Here is a 6,650-nt window from a genome sequence, read left to right as displayed (position 1 = left end):
CGGGAGAGGCCGCAGCAGAGGGAGGCCCGCATACCACCAAAAAAAAAAAAAAAAAAAAAAAAAAGATTTCACATGGTCACTATGTTCACAGTAATATGGCAAGGAGCTGCCATATTACTCCAGAGGTAGCATATTCCTAAAGCACAGAATGGAGATACTGCTCATTCTCATTTTTAATAAAACAGGAAAGAGAGAAAGCCGAACTTCTTATAGCAGTATGATTTTAAGCACATTACTTACTATCTCTGTTTGGTTTTCTCATATAAAAAAATATATATATAGTACCAACCTCTCAAGGTTGTTATGAGGGCTATGTGATTCAATATTTGTAAAGGGCTTGAAAAGAAGGCCTGGTATATAGTAAGCATTATGTATGTATTGCTGTTGCTATTTAAGTCTTGGAATTTCTCAAGTGCAATGTAATAAATATATTTTCTCAAAAAGGTGATTAGTTCACATTGGAAAGTCAAAATTTCCTAGTTCAATTCCTGGCTCATTAAGTGGTAGATATTAGTTCATTGTCATTATAGTTACTAAAAATACATTAGGCAAAGAGCCCAGGGACAAGATTTAGGAATAAAATTCAGAAATGCCTTGACAAACTCTTATTTAGCTGCAATGTATGTAAGAGTAGTCCCAGTGGTTTATTTGATAATATAAATAAAATATCCTTATATCCATGTTTTGCAATGTTTGCATGTATATGGATGAGTTTATTAAAGCAATGGACCACATGAAATATCTACCCCAAATTTCTGGGTTGTCTAATAGATTCTCAAGAGGACTTTGGAAAAGAGTAATACATCTAATGAACCTCTGATAAAGCATGTTACAAGTAAAATATGATTGTACAAGAATTAAAAATATAGACATTGCTTAATGCTATAAGAGTTTACCAATAAGTTTTCTGAATTTCTCTGGGCCACAAATTGTGATGTAATAGTGAGAAATTTTTCTACCAGTATCCATTCATGGAGCAAGTGTTGTTTTTTTCTTATTTCTTGGCCAAGTGTCTTAACTGATACTGAGGAATGACGGAGAGGAGGCCATGTTCCAAAATGAGAACTCTGAAAGCACAAAGTTCAGCTTTTAGGATAGAGCAGTTACACATGGATATGAGTTCAAGTGTAGGCTGTAAAAGGAGAAAAAGAAGGCACAACACCATAAAAAATGACTCAAACCTAGTGGGAAATACAACTGGGTAAAGAATAGAGAGGCACTTCCCTGGTGGCAGAGTGGTTAAGAACCCGCCTGCCAATGCAAGGGACACAGGTTCGAGCCCTGGTCCAGGAAGATCCCACATGCTGCAGAGCAAAAAAGCCCATGCACCACAACTACTGAGCCTGCGCTCTAGAGCCCACGAGCCACAACTACTGAAGCCCATGCGCCTAGAGCCCGTGCTCCACAACAAGAGAATCCACCACAGTGAGAAGCCCACGCACCACAACAAAGAGTAGCCCTCACTCACTGCAACTAGAGAAAAGCTCATGTGCAGGAACGAAGACCCAACACAGCCAAAAATAAAATATAAATTAAAAAATTTATACAAAAAAACCCACCCCAGAATATAAAGGGCTAGGCTGGTGCAAAAAAATCAATGGATGTCTACAAACCAGAAGGAGTACAGGAAGGCAGATGGCCAGTGTCAGATGTCAAAAAATGATATGAAGCCTGAAATTTAGAGACAAGATGCAGTCACTAAAAGAAAGAGATATTGGATACCCTTCAGATTATCTAACAAGTAAAAGGAGAGAGAAGAATAAGGGAAGAACCAAGTCATTGAAGAACCAGAAAATAGAGTAGGAACCTGCTGCCACAGAGTTGGAGCATAGGATAGGAGGATTCAAAGCATAAGGCAGTCACAGAGGGATTGGAAGATAAAGCAAGGGCTTAATTTCCAGAGAACAGGTTATAAAGTTCATATTAGGAGCAGGAGCCAATCCTGCTCAATCTTTTTTTTTTTGGCCAACGCCATGTAGCATGTGAGATCTTAGTTCCTCAACCAGGGATCAAACCCATGCCCACTTCAGTGGAAGCACAAAGTCTTAACCACTGGACCACCAGGGAAGTCCCCCTGCTCACTCTTGAATCACTGGATTACCTATCCAGAGTTCCTATGTCTGTGCTCCAGACCAGAGGTATGACTTGTTCTGCAGTCTTATATAGGAAAGATTTTTATGAATAATTAAATGATTCCAACTGTTAAGATTAAAAACAAAGGGCTAGCAGAGGTCTCTCGTCCATGAATAATCCAGCAGCTTCACTTTAGCTTCTTTGTTACTTTGACCTCTTGGTCCATGACATAGCTCTCTTCAAGCTTAAGATACCTTTTTTTTTTCATGTAAATGTTCTGGATTCAGTGAAACTACTCAGTACACAACTACTTTTACAGCTAGAGCTATAATAATATTTAAAATGAAAAATAAGTCAGGAATCCATAACATACTTCATCAAGGAAATGAAAATTAAAGCAAGGAGATACCACTACACATCTATTAGAATGACCAAAATTCAGAATATTGACACCACCAAATGCTGGTGAATATGTAGAGCAAAAGGAACTCTCATTTAATGCAAAATGGTATAGCCACCTTGGAAGACAGTTTAGAGTTTTCGCACAAAACTAAACATACACTTACCATATTATCCAGCAACTGTGTTCCTTGGTATTTACCCAAAGGACTTGAAAACTTATGTCCACATGAAAACCTGCACATGGATGTTATAGAAGCTTTATTCATACTTGCCAAAACTTGGAAGCAAGCAAGATGTCCTTCAGAAAGTGAATGGAAAAATAAATTGTGGTACATTGAGACAATGGAATAGTATCCACCTCTAAAAGGAAATAAGCTATCAAGCCATGAAAAGACATGGAGGAACTTTAAATGTGTGTTACTAAGTAAAAGAAGCCAATCTGAGAAAGCTACATATCGTAAGACTCCAACTATATGGAAGTCTGGAGAAAGAAATACTAAGACAATTAGAAGATCAGTGGTTGCTGGGGTTGGGGAAATTGGGACGTATAAATAGGCAGAGAACAGGAGATTTTAGGGCAGTGAAAATACTCTGTGTGGAACCATAATGGTAGATTCATGTCCTTATATATTTGTCTAAGCTCATAGAATGTACAACATCAAGAGAGAACCCCAATGTAGACTATGGTATTTGGGTGATAATGTTGTGTCAATATAGCTTCATAGAGTGTAACAAATATACCACTCTGGTGCGGGGTGTTGCTAAAGGAGGAGACTATGCATGAGAGGGGTAGAAGACATATGGGAAATCTCTGCACCTTCCCCTCAATATTGCTGTGAATTTTAAACTGCTCTAAAAAAAATAAAGTCTTAGTAACAAATCAAAAGTAAAAAGAATTCCGTCATTTTCCGAGAAACAGATGCACTGACTGTTTTAGAGTGACGCACCATCAATATTGATGGTTCTTAATGCTCAAGTACCATGCAGTTCTCAATGGACATAAGTTATATGGATGATCTTCGTTCTTAATGGAAAAAAATATTTTTAGATAAAATCTTTAAAATGATTTTTCACAGTGAAGTCTTTTCTTCTTTTAACATCTTTATTGGAGAATAATTGCTTTATAATGGTGTGTTAGTTTCTTCTTTATAACAAAGTGAATCAGCTATACATATACATATATCCCCATATCTCCTCCCTCTTGCATCTCCCTCTCATCCTCCATATCCCACCCCTCTAGCTGGACACAAAGCACCGAGCTGATCTCGCTGTGCTATGCAGCTTCTTCCCACTAGCTATCTATTTTACATTTGGTAGTATATATAACTGAATGCCACTCTCTCACTTCGTCCCAGCTTATGCTTCTCCTGCCCCGTGTCCTCAAGTCCATTCGCTACATCTGCGTCTTTATTCCTATCCTTCCCCTAGGTTCTTCAGAAGCTTTTTTCTTTTCTTTTCTATTTTTTTTTTTAGATTCCATATATATGTGTTAGCATCTGGTATTTGTTTTTCTCTTTCTGACTTACCTCAGTCTGTATGACAGATTCTAGCTCCATCCATGTCCCTACAAATAAATCAATTTTTTCTTTTTATGGCTGAGTAATATTTCATTGTATATATGTACCACATGTTCTTTATCCATTTATCTGTCGATGGACACTTAGGTTGTTTCCATGTCCTGACTTTTGTAAATAGAGCTGCAATGAACATTGTGGTACATCACTTTTTATGAATTATGGTTTTCTCAGGGTATATGCCCAGTAGTGGGATTGCTGGGTCATATGGAAGTTCTATTTTTGTTTTTTAAGGAACAGCCATATTGTTCTCCATAGTGGCTGTATCAATTTACTTTCCCACCAACAGTGCAAGACGGTTCCCTTTTCTCCACACGCTCTCCAGCATTTATTGTTTGTAGATTTTTTGATGATGGCCATTCTGACTGGTATGAGGTGATACCTCATTGTAGTTTTGATTTACATTTCTTTAATGATTAGTAATGTTGAGCATCCTTCCATGTGTTTGTTGACAATCTGTATATCTTCTTTGGAGAAATGTCTATTTAGGTCTTCTGCCCATTTTTGGATTGGGTTGATTGTTTTTTTGGTATGGAGCTGAATGAACTGCTTGTAAATTTTGGCGATTTTTCCTCTGTCAGTTGCTTCATTTGCAAATATTTTCTCCCATTCTGAGGGTTGTCTTTTTGTCTTATTTATGGTTTCCTTTGCTATGCAAAAGCTTTTCAGTTTCATTAGGTCCCATTTGTTTATTTTTGTTTTTATTTCCATTTCCCTAGGAGGTGGTCAAAAAGGATCTTGCTGTGATTTATGTCATAGAGTGTTCTGCCTATGTTTTCATCTAAGAGTTTAGAGTGTCTGGCCTTACATTTAGGTCTTTAATCTATTGTGAGTTTATTTTTGTGCATGGTGTTAGGGAGTGTTCTAATTTCATCCTTTTACAAGTAGTTGTCCAGGTTTCCCAGCACTACTTATTGAAGAGGCTGTCTTTTCCCCACTGTATATTCTTGCCTCCTTTATCAAAAATAAGGTGACCATATATGTGTGGGTTTATCTCTGGGCTTTCTGTCCTGTTCGATTAATCTATATTTCTGTTTTTGTGCCAGTACCATACTGTCTTGATTACTGTAGTATAGTCTGAAGACCAGGAGGCTAATTCCTCCAGCTCCGTTTTTCTTTCTCTTGATTACTTTGGCTATACAGGGTCCTTTCTCTTTCCATGCAAACTGTGAAATTTTTTGTTCTAGTTTTGTGAAAAATGCCAGTGGTAGTTTGATACGGATTGCATTGAATCTGTAGATTGCTTTGGGTAGTATAGACATTTTCACAATGTTGATTATTCCAATCCAAGGGAGTGTTTCCTTAATTTTTCTTTCAGATTTTTCATCATTAGTGTATAGGAATGCAGGAGATTTCTGTGCATTAATTTTGTATCCTGTTACTTTTCCAAATTTGTTGATTAGCTCTAGTAGTTTTCTGGTAGCATCTTTAGGATACTCTATGTATAATATCATGTCATTTGCAAACAGTGACAGCTTTACTTCTTCTGTTTCGATATGGATTCCCTTTGTTTTTTTTCTTCTCTGATTGCTGTGGCTAAAACTTCCAAAACTATGTGGAATAACAGTGTGGATAGTGGACAACCTTGTTTTGTTCCTGATATTAGAGGAAATGCTTTCAGTTTTTACCATTGAGAACAATGATTGCTGTGGGTTTGTCATATATGGCCTTTATTATGTTGAAGTAAGTTTCCTCTATGCCTACTTTCTGGAGAGTTTTTATCATAAATGGGTGTTAAATTTTGTTGAAAGCTTTTTCTGCGTCTATTGAGATGATCATATGGTTTTTCTCCTTCAATTTGTTAATACGGTTTATCACATTGATTGATTTGCATATATTGAAGAATCCTTGCATTCCAGGATAAACCTCACTAATTATTGTGTATGATCATTTTAATGTGCTGTTGGATCCTGTTTGTTAGTATTTTGTTGAGGATTTTTGCATTTCTGTTCATCAGTGATATTGTCCTGTAGTTTTCTTTCTCTCTGACATCTTTGTCTGGCTTTGGTATCAGGGTGATTGTGGTCTCGTATAATGAGTTTGGGAGTGTTCCTCCCTCTGCTATATTTTGGAAGAGTTTGAGAAGGGTAGGTGTTAGCTCTTCTCTAAATGTGTGATAGAATTCGCCTGTGAAGCCATTTGGTCCTGGGCCTTTGTTTGTCGGAAGATTTTTTTTTTTTTTTTTTTTTGTGGTACGCGGGCCTCTCACTGCTGTGGCCTCTCCTGTCGCGGAGCACAGTCTCCAGACGCACAGGCCCATTCTCAAAGAACCAGCTTTTAGTTTCATTGATCTTTGTTATTGTTTTCTTCATTTCTTTTTCATTTATTTCTAATCTGATCTTTATTATTCTTTCCCTCTCTTAACTTTGTGGGGTTTTTTGTTCTTCTTTCTCTAATTGCTTTATGTGTAAGGTTAGATTGTTTATTTGAGATATTTCTTGTTTCTTGAGGTTGGATTGTATTGCTATAATCTACCCTCTTAGAACTGCTTTTGCTGCATACCATAGGTTTTGGTTCATAGTGTTTTCATTGTCATTTGTTTCTAGGTAATTTTTTAAATTTCCTCTTTGATTTCTTCAGTGATCTCTTGGTTATTTAGTA

This window comes from Physeter macrocephalus, chromosome 15 (genome assembly GCF_002837175.3).
Source record: "Physeter macrocephalus isolate SW-GA chromosome 15, ASM283717v5, whole genome shotgun sequence".
Classification (NCBI taxonomy): domain Eukaryota; kingdom Metazoa; phylum Chordata; class Mammalia; order Artiodactyla; family Physeteridae; genus Physeter; species Physeter macrocephalus.
This window is presented reverse-complemented; position numbering follows the sequence as displayed.